At 40.0% G+C, this 13,139-nt stretch overlaps 1 protein-coding gene across 3 annotated transcripts in view; it reads left to right on the top strand.

Moving 5' to 3' along the window:
* LOC122548935 (protein FAM214B) overlaps positions 1-13,139 on the top strand; it is a 152,330-nt gene that overhangs the window by 47,241 nt on the left and 91,950 nt on the right. The window lies entirely within an intron of this gene.

The following is a 13,139-nucleotide window of genomic DNA, read 5'->3' as shown; positions in this document are numbered from 1 at the left end:
GGTCAAGGTGAGGGTGATAGGTCAGACTGGGGTGGGGCGGAGAGGTCAGGAAGAAGATTGCAGGTTAGGAAGGCGGTGCTGAATTCGATGGATTGACTGAGACAAGGTGGGGGGAGGGGATGAGGACGTCAACAGCTTCCTCATTTCCCCTTCCCCCACCTCATCCTAGTTTCCAACTTCCAGCTCCGCATTGTCCCCTTAACTTGTCCGGACTTGTCCGACCTGCCTAGCTCCTTTTCCACCTATCCACTCCACCCTCTCCTCCCTGACCTATCACCTTCATCTCCTCCCCCACTCACCCATTGTACTCTATGCTACTCTCTCCCCACCCCCATCCTCCCCTAGCTCTTCTCCTAAGAAAGGAGGGAGGCAAACGTCAGCCAGTTATAGACCAGTTAACCTGACTTCAGTCATTGGCAAGATTTTAACAGTCCATTGTAAAAACAAAAACAAAAAAAATGAAATTGCTAAGTACTTGGTAGTGCTTGGCAAAATAGGGCTGAGTCTTCATGGCTTCATCAAGGGGAGGTCATGTCTGGCACATCTGTTGGAATTCTTTTGAGGTAATGAGCAATTTAGATAAAGGAGAACTGGTGAGCATGATCTATTTGATTTCTAGAAGACCTTTGACAAGGTTTTGCAGGAGGCTGCTAAATAAGATAAAGGCCCATGTGTTGGGGGCAAAGCACTGGCGTGGATAGAGGTTTGGCTGATTGGCAGAAGGCAGAGAGTATGGATAAAGGAGTCGTCTTCAGGATGGCACCTAATGACTAGTGGAATTCGACAGGGATCGGTGTTAGGACCACAACTCTTCACATACATTTAACGATCTTGAAGAAGGAATGGACAGCATTGTTGCTGAGTTGCAGATGAGACAAAGATATATGTGGAGGGACAGTGGGAAGGCTGCAGAAGGACGTGGACAGTCTAGGAGAGTGGGCAAAGAAGTGGCAGATGGAATACAATGTGGGAAAGTGAGAGGTTCGGCACTGTGGTTGGAAAAGTAGAGGCATAAGCTATTTTCAAAATGGGGCAAGTCTTCAGAAATCGGAAGCACAAAGAGATTTGGGAGTTGAACATCAGGATTCTCAAGATTAACAAGCAGATTCAGTTGGCAGTCAGGAAGGCAATTACAGTGCCAGCAGTCATTTTAAGAGGGTGAGAAAACGAGAAGGGGTTTATTACTGATACTGTATAAGGCTGTGGTCAGAGTTTGGAATATTGAGCATTTTTGGGCCCCATATTTAAGGAAGGGCATGTTGATGTTGGAGGAGGTCCAGAGGAGCTTCACGACAATGAGCCAAGGAATGAAGAGCTTGTTGTATGAGGAATGGTTGAGGACTCCAGGTCTGTACTCAATGAAGTTAAGAAGGATGAAGGGAGATCTGATTGAAACTGTGAGAATACGGAGAGGCCTGGACAGAATGGACTTGGAAAATATGTTTCCATTAGTATGACAGACTGAGATGTGTTGGCATAGCCTCAGAATGAATGTTTGACTCTTCAGAATTGAAATGAGGTATTTCTTCAGCCAAAGGTTGATGAATGTGCAGAACTTCTTGCCACAGCCTTCTGTGGAGGCCAAAGCATTGAATGTGTTGAAGACAGAGTAAGTTAGGTTTTCGATTAGTAAGGCAATCAAAAAGGTTACGGGGAGAAGGTAGGAGAATGGAGTTGAGAAACCTATCAGCCATAATTAAATGGCAGAGCAGACTCTGGGCCAAAAGACCTTTTTGTATATTTTATGGTTTTACAGTCTTATAAGGCTTCATAGTAAGATAGGAGAAAGTGAGGTCTGCAGATGCTGGAGATCAAAGTTGAAACTTTATTGCTGGAACAGCACAGCAGGTCAGGCAGCATCCAGGCCCTTCATTCCTGAAGAAGGGCCTGTGCCCGAAACGTCGAATCTCCTGTTCCCTGGATGCTGCCTGACCTGCTGTGCTGTTCCAGCAATAAAGTTTCAACTTCATAGTAAGATACTCAAAAGCCAACATTGCTCATTCATTTATTATAATGACTCCCTTAAACTCCTCTTCCACATTCTTCTATTTCTGTAGATTTCTCTCTGACATGAAACTGCTCAGGCTCTCTCCAGTGCAAACTGCTTTTAAGACTGTTAAACCAATTTACTGCCATGGAGCTGTTATCTCAAACAAAAACCTGCACACACCATAACCTTCTAGATGGTTTTGCCTTTATGAAAGGGAACTGTTTCTGTGTCAGTTTCCCTGTGTCATAGGATTCCTTTTTAGGCAACAGGCCCATTTTTTTTTTCTTTGTATTGTAAAGCACTGAATTACTCACCATGGAGTTTCATTAAACTCTAATTTAAATGCGTGTACAGAACAATCTTGGTTATCCAAACATCAATTATCTGAATTTTCGATTATCCGAGCAAGATCTCAAGGTCCCGTAAAAACTTTATTGGTTATCTGAACAAAGTACTCCCTGTCTCCCTCAGGTAATCGAGGTTGTCCTGTAAATTCGTTTCCAGGGCTCCCCATACCATTCTAAGAACTCAAAAACGAACCTAAAAATTGCCCTCCTTACGATAAGATAGAAATATCATCAGTCTAAAGTTATACATGGATCAACAAGTCATATGGCTTATTCCTACTTGTATGCCTTCAGAGTAAAAATCTGAAACTTCCTTTCTGATCGTACACTGAGAATTTCTTTGCCACACAGATTGTAATATTTGAACAAGAAGGTCCACTGTCACCTTTTTTAAGAGCAGTTTGAGATGGGCAACAAATGCTGGCTTTGGCAGTGATACTCACATCGTATGATTAAATAAAGCAAAATAGACCTTGCTTTGACAAAATTAGGCATGGAAGGCAAGTGGTGATGATGACTGAGTCTGCAGAATGATATTGACATGTTAAGCGAGTAGGCAATAACTTGGCAGATGGAATATAATGTGGGGAATGTGAAGTTATGCATTTTGGGAGGAAGTATAGTTGAGCTGAATATGATTTAAATGGAGACAGCTGTAGAACAGAGGGTTTTGGAAGACCTATATGAATCACAAGGCTAGCAGTGAAGTTCAGTGAGTCATAAGGAAGTCAAATAAAATGTTGGCCTTTAGCTCAAAGGGAATTGAGTATAAAAATGGGGGGAATCTTGCTAAAATTGTCCAAGGTACTAATTGACCACACCTGGAATATTGTAAATAGTTTTGGGCTCCTTATCTAAGGAAAGATATACCGGCATTGAAAGCAGTTCGGAGAAAGTTCACTAGTTTTATTCTGGATATGGAGGGTTTGTCTAATGAGGTGTGGTTGAGTAGTTTGGGCTTATACTGATTGGAGTTTAGAAGAAATAAAGTGGCTGAATCATTCAAGATTCTGAAGGAATTTGACAGGGTAGATGTGAAGAAGTTAGTTCTCCTTGTGGGAGAGACTGAGGCGAGAGCGCATTATCTCCGAATAAGAGTATGAATGTTTAAGACAGATATGACGTGAGATTTCTTGTGTGAGCACTGTGAATTTGTAGAGTGTTTTGCCACAGAAGGTTGTCAAGGCTGCGTTAGACAATTTTTTGTTAACTTCAGTTTGAAATATTTGACTCTCAATTTACCAGCCTAGGTTTAAAGGCAACAGGTATTCATTTCAAAATAGATATTTTGCATTCTTTCTGCTCATGAAAACAATTCCGGAAATACTTGCAGTAATCTCCCTGAGAAACATTATTAGAATTATTTAATGCTCCACCTTTGCTATGCTTTCAAATGAGCAGGGGATCGATTGGTAGCTCATGATTCCTGCATGTCTTGTCAGTTATTTTTGAGAAATGTAATTTTCTTCATGAATCATGTTTCATTGTTTGCAAAACTGAAGTTTTTGATGCGAATTTGTATAATGGTTTATTTTTACACAACTTAAGTAGTTCTACAATTGATTATTTTAATTCAAAGCTTTTTTACTAAGCAAAATAGAACTTTTTGAATTTTCTTGCTTCATGTGTTTTACCACAATTTCATGTTTTTTTTTAGAAATTGACAAGTATTTAGGGGTAGAAAGGTAAAATGGACATTTAAAGTACATGGAATTCAAAATGACTTCTGTTACAGCTCTGTATTTTCAGTTGTTTTGAATTTGTTATGGGCAATCTCAAGTTTAAAATTGCATTCTTAAGGTTACATTGGATTTTTAACCTGAATAATAGAGCTGTCTGTTCAGTTGGGTGACCTACCATGACACTGCTAAGCAACAAAGAGGAGTTTTCTGTGTAAATTGCTAATGGTAGCAGACAGGATTTCCCCCAAACAGCTGTGTGCTCTGCTGAAAAGCACGCGTTGACGAATGAGCTTGTTCAGTCAGCTGGTAGGAATGAAGTGAAAACTGTAGCCAGCAAGAACAAGGCATTGTATGTCAATTTGGCTTCATTGTGGGTTGGAAAGCATGAAAATCAAAAGGGTTATGGTTAACTAAGTATGCTACTCAAAGTATGTCCTAGTCTTCCATGAAAGATATCTAATTAAGTTTTATGTTACTCTCCTGGTAATCTGTTGAGGGACCCCTGCTCTTTATGAATTTTATAAATGACTTGGATGAGGAAGTGGAAGGGTGGGTTAGTAGTTTTGCCGAGACACGAAGGTTGGTGGAGTTGTGGAAGTGTGGAGCGCTGTTTGTAGGTTGCAACAGGACATTGGCAGGATGCAGAGCTGGGCTGAGAAATGGCAGATGGAGTTCAACCTGAAAAAATGTCAAGTGATTTCATTTTGGAAGGTCTAATTTGAATACAGAATACAGGAGTCTTGGCAGTGTGGAGGAACAGAAGGATCTTGGAGTCGACATCCATAGATCCCTCAAAGTTGTCACCCAAGTTGATAAGGTTATTAAGAAGGCTTATGGTGTGTTTTCGTTAGCGGGATATTGAGTTTAAGAGCCGTGAGGTTATGCTGCAGCTTTATAAAGCCCTGGTTAGACCACACTTGAAATATTGTGTTCGGTTCTGGTCGGCTCATGATAGGAAGGAAGTGGAAGCTTTCGAGAAGGTGCACAGGAGATTTACCAAGATGCTGTCTGGACTGGAGGGCATGTCTAAGGAAGAAAGTTTGGGACAGCTAGGGCTTTTCTCGTTGGAGAGTAGAAGGATGTGAGGTGACTTGATAGAGGTGTACAAGAGGATGAGAAGCATAGGTAGAGGGGATAGCCAGAGACTTTTCCCAGGGCAGAAATGGCTGTCACGAGGAGTCATAATTTTAAGGTGATTGGAAGGTTTAGGGGAGATGTCAGAGGTAGGCTCTTTATGCAGAGAGTGGTGAGTGTGTGGAATGCAGTACCAGCAGTAGTAAGAGTCATTCGGGACATTTAAGTGACTTTTGGATAGGCACAGTGAAATGAAGGATTTGTAGGTTAGTTTGGTCTCAGTAGGATATAAGATTGACATGACATCGAGGGTCAAAGGGGCTGTACTGCTCTATGTTTTGATGTTCATTGCAGTAGAATGTTCTACAGAAAAGTTGGATGTATTAACACTGTTTGATTTAAGATATCTACATACCATATCTATAAGGTGAGGCAATTATGCAATTCAAGTAGTTTGAAAAAATTTTGATAATGTTGATAATTTTATTATGATTCAAGAGTTGCTATATTTACAATGTACTGCTTTCATGCAATATACATACAAATGTTTGATTGTTGAGCTGGTGAATTATGCTTTTTTTTATTCCTTCAAGATTGGGAGCTATGTTCGTTCTTTGATATGATTTGTATTACTTAATGTGGATGAATGATAATATAAGAACTGGTAGATGTTCAGGCATGCACAAGACACCTATAGGCTATCTCAGTTTGAACACACCATATTTAAAAATATGGTTATCCAACAAAATACTAACTGTAGGGTCAAAAACAGAAACGGTCTTTACCAGCAGTGGTGCAACATTGACTAAATTTACCCATGTCACAAACTGTGTGTGAGGGTATATTAAATACTTTTCATGTTCTCTGTTTGATTATTTTTATTGGTCTCTGTCATCAATTATACTTCAGTTTTGAAAGTATTATAGTTAGACAATTGCTCATTAATCTTAACAAAATTATTTTGAAATATACATTTGGAGTGGTAGTATTCTTGTGGAGTAGTGTCAAGCTCCTATAATTTGAATGTATTCTTTTGAAATTTGCATTTGTAATATTCATTTCACAGAATGGAAGATGTGTATTTGTGTTTATAGAAAAAATGACTTTTTTTCATGTTACTTTAAATTCACAATCTTTTCAATAAATAGTCGGAAGTTAGTTGACTCAATTAACAAGCCACTCCATTGAGGTTCTTATTTCATATGTTTTATAGATTTAGAAGGCTCTGTGGCATGATCATAAAAGTTGATGCCTGTGTAATCTGTATATGGATATAAATATTCGCAGTTTTGACAATGAATCCTAAACGAAGAAAATGAAACTCATTGCTTGCTCACTTATCTTAATTTCTATCCTGTACTTTTTTACTTTTCCTCAACTTGGTCCTTCTACTTCAGTAGCTCATAAATAGTTTGCATTTCTGAAAATACTGAAAGAAAAAAGAAATTATACGGTATGGGGAAGATGGTAACAATTTTAGAAAACGGTTTGCAGGAAATTGGGCTTTAAAAAGAAAATGCCTTTTTTAAAAAAAAAAAATTAATGAAAAGCTGTTTTTCTCCTCCCTTACATGCCTTTAATTTTTCTTTGTTTTGTTCCCTGACCTAGATGATTTCTGATATGCTGGGTTGCAGTTTTATATTTGATGGCAGCCCCCTAGTATTTTATCTAAGCAGGTTATATTTTATTTGAGAGCCTTGTACTTGTCATTTGTTATGAAACTGCACGTATGCTTTCTTGCCAGATCTTCAGACATGCGTTTGCAACTAGAATGCATTGTATAATAACTAACAGTGGGAAGGCTTCTAGTTTTTTCTTTTCAACCCTTTCTATGAGCATAACTACTTTTCATCATTTATATAAATGATTTTGATGTGAGCATAAGAGGTATAGTTGGTAAGTTTGCTGATGACGCCAAAATTGGAGGTGTAGTGGACAACGAAGAAGGTTACCTCAGATTACAACGGGATCTTGATCAAATGGGCTGAGAAGTGGCAGATGGAGTTTAATTTAGATAAATGTGAGGTGCTGCATTTTGGGAAAGCAAATCTTAGCAGGATTTATACACTTAGTAATAAGGTCCTGGGGAGTGTTGCTGAACAAAGAGACCTTGGAGTGTAGGGTCATTGCTCCTTGAAAATGGAGTCGCAGGTCGATAGGGTAGTGAAGAAGGTGTTTAGTATGCTTTCCTTTGTTGGTCAGAGTATTGACTACAGGAGTTGGGAGATCACTGTCAGCTGTAAAGGACATTGCTTAGGCCACTGTTGGAATATTGCGTGTAATTCTGGTCTCCTTCCGATCGGAATGATGTGAAACTTGAAAGGGCTCAGAAAAGATTTACAAGGATGTTGCCAGAGTTGGAGGATTTGAGCTGTAAGGAGAGGCTGAACAGGCCAGGGCTGTTTCCCCTGGAGCATCGGAGCCTGAGGGGTGACCTTACAGAGGTTTACAAAATCATGAGGGGCATGGATAGGGTAAATAGACAAAGTCTTTTCCCTGGGGTGGAGAAGTCCAGAACTGGAGGGCATAGAGTTAGGGTGAGAGGGGAAAGATATGAAAGAGACCTAAGGGGCAACCTTTTTCACGCAGAGGGTGGTACATGTATGGAATGAGCTACCAGAGGAAGTGGTGGAGGTAGTACAATTGCAATATTTAAAAGTGGGACTAGATTGGGTTCGGATATCTGGTCAGCATGGACGAGTTGAAATAAAGGGTCTGTTTCCATGCTGCACATCTCTATGACTCTATAAGAATTAGGAAGAGGAGTAGGCCGTTTGGCTCGTCAATCATGCTGTACCATTCAAATAGGAATATGGTTGTCTCCTCTCAATTGTGGAATATTAAACCACTTAGTGCTATACCCCACCTTTCTTACTGAAATCTACTAATTTAACAGAGATAAAGGATTCAGTTTGGATCCTTAGTGGTTGTTATAATTCATGCTCACAAACTAACTGTTAATTGGTCCTGAATCGCATGGTTGCTAAAATCTCTAACTTAATTTGCCCCACTCCCTTTCCCCAGTTGTGATTTGACATTGATAAGGAATAACAAGGAACAAAGAAAATTTACAGCCCAGGAACAGGCCCTTCGACTGTCCAAGCCTGACCCGATCAAAATGTCCTGTCTAAACCTGTCGGTCAATTCTTAAGCATCTGTATCCCTCTGCTCCCCACCTACTCATGCAAAATGAATCTACCATGCCTGCCTCTACCACCTCTGCTGGCAACGCGTTCCAAACACCCACCACCCGCTGTGTGAAGTACTTGCCGAATGCATCCCCCTTAAATTTTCCACCTCTCCCCTTGAAAGCGTGGCCTCTCGTTAATGATTTTAGAGAATGGGTATTTTCTTTTGACCTTCTTTGAAACATAATTGGGTGTTCATCGATGGCTAATGTGACAGGGAGGATTAATGTCGAATTTTTTTCCTTGTTAGCTGATAACCAAAATATTACTGCTTTTTCTCCAGTAGCTTTTGTGTGGGCTTGCATCTGTTTCCTCTGTTCTATATAACACAAATGGATGGGATGCCAAAACAATTCATAGTTCCTGGAATGTAGAAAGTAATTTGAAGTTACTTGGCACATGTAAGTGATTCTTCAGAGTAGTCAACAAAGGATTGGTCAGAAGTGAATTTAAAAAGGGTTTTTTTTTGTGATGATACAATGGCTTAAAGAGGCGTAGTTTGTCCTGTTTGTTTTTTGAAGACAGGTTTTAAGAACGAGGTAGCTACTGCAGATGCTGGAGATTAGAGTGGTGCTGGAAAAGCACAGCAGGTCAGACGCATCAGAGGAGCAGGAAAATCGAAGTCCTGATGAAGGGCTTTTGCCCGAAACGCAATTTTCCTGCTCCTGGGATCCGACCTGACCTGTGCTTTTCCAGCACCACTCTGATATTAACTTTAAGACAGAGGTTCTGAGCTGTCGATTTGAATCCAATAAAGTCAACTGCTTGTGAGGCTTTGAGTTTTGTTTTAAAAGTTGGAACAATTGAAAGAGTCTGAATGGGTGGGATCAACCTCCTACAAAACCAGGACTTCTTAGGTTTCGTTTTTCAGTAATAGTTGATGGGGTCTTGAAGCTGGGTTTGAAAGCTGCAGTGCATCTTCCCTGCTACTCTGTGTCTGAGTTTTCTCTTGATGTTTTTTCTCCTGGACTGGAGAATTGTACGTGAGACAATCTATTTAATTGAACTTGCCTTTGCCAAGGGTGTGTTTATGGAATGTTGCAATATTGGAACACTTATTTTCTTTTACTACTAAACACAGAGGAACCTTGGTTATCCGAAGGACACGGGCGGGGAGTATTTTGGTCGAATTTGGATAATCAAATGCTGGATAACAATGTTTACCTTAGCATTGGGACCTTGCGATCTTGCTAGATAATCTGATGTTCAGATAATCAAATGCTGGATAATTGAGGTAACTCTGTATTCTGTTAAGTTTTCTAATAATGTTAAGGTATTCCAATTTCTTCTTTGTTTTGTTGTGTTTTAACTGTAGTGTGTGAATAAAGTGTATTTTGCTTCAAGACTGGTAGCTTGACCAATCAAATTGCATCTGGTATGCAACATCTGGCACTTGTATTTCAAATAAGAAGAAAAATTAGGGTCTAGGCTCTCTTCATAATATATTTTGAGGGGCTTTGGTCTGATCCATAACACTTTGAAGAGGGAAATGCTGATAGAGGGAGTAGCACAGTGTGAAATGTATTCAATAGGAAGTGCATCAGCCTGTGCCTATTGTTCAGGTGCCGTCGAGCTGGCCATATGCAAAATGATGCTGTATTCAAATGAATGTGGGGTGAACTGTGTTACAATATAAGAATAGTGATGGGTGGATAGATATAGATTGTTGTTTGGTTGAGTGAAGTTTCAGATTATTTAACTTCAGATTTTTATTCTTGCTGAAAGTTAAATCTTTTTTGCAATTCTTAAGAGTTTGCAAGGAATTGGAAATGAATTTTACTACTGCAGTGCAGTTAGGGATGAGAAACAAATATTCATATCCCATGAAAAAAAAATGCTAGCTTTATACAGTCTAAAAATAATAATTATTACCTGTGATAATATTGTTCTTGTGACTTAAAAACATTTTTCTTTTTGTTTTCTCCAGCCTCTCAAAAAATTAAGAATTAAAATCACATTTGTGGTTACGACTTAATCTAAAAGCAGAAGTACACAATTTGAGTTCTTGTTTCTCAACTTTCTCCATCCTTTTCTCTTCACTCAGCACCAGCCTGTACATATCATAATACTGTTGTATAACTCTTAAGAAATTTGTTCTAAGTTTTTAAGAATGCAGACCCAAGTCAGCAATGTCTTAATTATCAGATTTTTGTGTCAGCTGCTGGTATGCTTCCAAAGCCTTCAAACAGCCAGGCTACAAAATGTCAAGACGCGCATGACCTTTTGAGGTGCTACTTTCAGTAAACGGAACTGAACTAAAATTAAGTGCCTAAAAGCAGGAGAGATTCCATCCCAAGCAAATTTTATATTGTTGAAATATTAATTCCAGCAGCACTTTACACTTTTCAGGCATTCTTCATTTTTAGATTCTTCAGGAACAGAAAGCAGGGGTTGAAACATGCTGAACCCCTGAAATTGACCATTTTGCTTTCTGGATATTGTGCTGAGAGCTGTTCATCAATGATTGAGAAAAAAGTTTTATTGTTTAGATTAGATTCCCTACAGTGTGGAAACAGGCCCTTCGACCCAACAAGTCCACACCGACTCTCTGAAGAGTCCACACTGACCCTCTGACTAATGCACCTAACACTGTGGCAATTAGCATGGCCAATTCACCTGACCTACACATCTTTGGACTGTGGGAGGAAACCCACACAGACACAGGTTAGATGTGCAAACTTCACCCAGACAGTCGCCCGAGGCAGGAATTGAACCTTGGTCCCTGGTACTGTGAGGCAGCAGTACAAACCACTGAGCCACCGTCCTTACTGTAGTATTTGTGATTAGAAGGATGCTGCCACCTATTAAGGAGAGGAGATAGTCTAGTGGTATTATCACTAGACTGTTAGTCCAGAGAGTCAGGTAATTTTCTGGGGACCCTGGTTCAAATCCTGCCATGGTAAATGATGGAACTTCAGCTCGATTAAAAATCTGAAATTAAGAGTCAAATGATAATTATGAATTAGTTGGGGGAAAGCCGATCTGGTTCACTAATGCCCTTTAGGGAAGGAAACTGCCATCTTCACTTGGTCTGGCCGACATGTGATTCAATACATTTGACTCTTAACTAGCCTCAGGGATGAGGAATACATGCTAGCCTAATCAGAAGCACCCTCATCCTGTGAATGAAAAAAAACACAATTCTCTTTTGTCTGGCTGTGTCTCAAGCCCGAACTGGCTTGCAGTGAGAAATGATAAACCAATCTTGAAATTTAACAATTGTCTTAACAAATTTATTGCATAATTGCATTTGGTAAAGTTACATTCATTCATTGGACATTGTTACAAAGGACTTGGCACCAGTGGATATAAGTTTGCTCTGCAGACATCTGAAGAAGTTTTGCTTATCCAAACCAAGCCAGTATCACGTCATCAGGCTGGCTGGAGCTTAAGAAGTCTTTAACATTCACCCTTTCAGAATCATTAAATTATCCAACACTTGTTTACCTAATCTTTCCAGATAGTTATAACTTCTCAAGCAACGGCCATGTCTCAAAGTCTTAGGGCAGTGGTCCTCATTGATGTCCAGGGAGGTACTTCTCGATCAGGGTGTGGTTGTGATAAAATTAGAGACATTCTCAGATACCAGTTCAGGAGCTTGGACACAGTTCGGTCCGCAGCTCAGTCTGCAGGTCCATCCATGAAACGTCAAGTTTGGAGGGCATTATCAGGGGCTGGTGCTGTGGGAAAGAGGCTGGGCAATGTAGCATGGCCATTTCACCTAACCTGCACATCTTTGGACTATAGGGGGGAAACCGGAGCACCCGGAGGAAACCCACAGACTTGGGGAGAATGTGCAAACTCCTCACAGGCAGTCGCCAGAGGCTGGAATTGAACCTGGGCCCCTGGCACTGTGAGGCTGCAGTGCTAGCCACTGAGCCACCGTGCCACCACCGTTCTGTTGTGATTTTCTTTTAAATAATGACTGATTTACATGAAGTGAAAACTATAGACATTTTTTAAAAAAATGATTATAAAAGAATCAGGTACAGTAAAGTATTTAGTCAAACTGATTAGCAGAACATGCATTTGTTGCAATTATGCAAAGTAAAAGTTAAAATTCAAACATTTAAGACCCTTGAACCAGCACATTTGAAAAATTAAACATTATACCTGAAATTATATTGATGAAATAATATTTGGTACCTTCAAGGTTCTGTTCTGTTTCTGAATTCAAGACAGTCAGCATCATCTAACAATAGCATTTCCATTTTGCTCATTTCAGAAAATGTTGGAGCACAGTAGGCTGTTCAGTCCACTGTGCCATTACTGACTTTTGGGAAATAAAAAGCTATCTAAACAGACTCATTAATCCCTCTTGCCACACAGCCCTGGAAGTGTTTCCATTTCAAATACATCTTTGCTTATTGTGCCTATTGGTCGCTTGCTGCCCAACATTATTTCGAGTTTGTTCAGATAAGGAAACCATAAATTTGAAGAAACATCTTACTGTGGGTTTATCCTGCGATAAGACTGCATGAGAGGGGTCAGGAAGATCTTGGAACATTACATCATTCTTCTGATGTATGTATCTCACTCGCATATCACGTTGTACTACAGTATCGTTTTTTGCAAGGTTTGTCAAGGTTTGTAGCTCAGGTTGAGGTTTAGGGTGTAGGTTTGCTTGCTGAGCGGTAGGTTTGATATCCAGACGTTTCATTCCCTGGCTAGGTCACATCATCAGTGGCGACCTCCAAGTGAAGCGAAGCTGTTGTCTCCTGCTTTCTATTTATATCTTTCTCCTGGATGGGGTTCCTGGGATTTGTGGTGATGTCATTTCCTGTTTGTTTTGAGGGCTTGATAGATGGCATCTAGATCTATGCGTTTGATTATGGCGTTGTGGTTGGAGTGCCAGGCC

The sequence above is a fragment of the Chiloscyllium plagiosum genome, chromosome 1, assembly GCF_004010195.1.
Source record: "Chiloscyllium plagiosum isolate BGI_BamShark_2017 chromosome 1, ASM401019v2, whole genome shotgun sequence".
In the NCBI taxonomy this organism is placed as follows: domain Eukaryota; kingdom Metazoa; phylum Chordata; class Chondrichthyes; order Orectolobiformes; family Hemiscylliidae; genus Chiloscyllium; species Chiloscyllium plagiosum.
Note: the sequence above shows the minus strand (reverse complement) of the source record. Positions and strands in the feature narration are given on the sequence as shown.